At 49.4% G+C, this 532-nt stretch overlaps 1 protein-coding gene across 2 annotated transcripts in view; it reads right to left on the bottom strand.

The window, feature by feature from the left end:
- Positions 1 to 532, bottom strand: part of TLK2 (tousled like kinase 2) — a 37,308-nt gene that overhangs the window by 18,673 nt on the left and 18,103 nt on the right. The gene's annotated exons all lie outside the window — the stretch shown is intronic.

Genomic DNA, 532 nt, shown 5'->3' on the forward strand with positions numbered 1-532 from the left:
GACAGTCGGCTCTACAAGTTTAAACAGACTCCCGGCGGCAAAAGTCGCCGGGAGTCTGTTTAAACAGCCCCGATGCTGGCGACGTACACTGTACGTCGTCAGTCACGAAGGGGTTAAACAAATCACTGTTATGTTCTGTTATGTCAATTTAAAAGAGAACTATGGCCCAACCTTTTTTGGCCATAGTTCTCTTTAGGCTCACAGGAGGACATACACTAATGCCCTCAAGTGACCCAAAACTCAACATATAGTGGGCTATTGCCCGCTACATGCCGACAGTGCAGAGCCACACTGCAGCTGGGACAGATCCCAACAATATTGTCCTGATCCACCCCACTTCCTGATTGACAGACAGTTTTGCCTCTCTAAACCCAGAGACAGCTGTGCCTGCCCCTTCTCCTGTCTGTTCCTCCAGTCATCAGGGGAATTCCTGCATGGAGCTCACTGCTTTCTGCAGGGAGAAGATCAGGGACTGATCGATCAGCATCATCGCTCATCTCCTGATTATTAGGAGGTGTATTTCACCTTCTCC

This window comes from Nanorana parkeri, unplaced genomic scaffold (assembly GCF_000935625.1).
Source record: "Nanorana parkeri isolate BGI_ZX_2015 unplaced genomic scaffold, ASM93562v1 scaffold1272, whole genome shotgun sequence".
In the NCBI taxonomy this organism is placed as follows: domain Eukaryota; kingdom Metazoa; phylum Chordata; class Amphibia; order Anura; family Dicroglossidae; genus Nanorana; species Nanorana parkeri.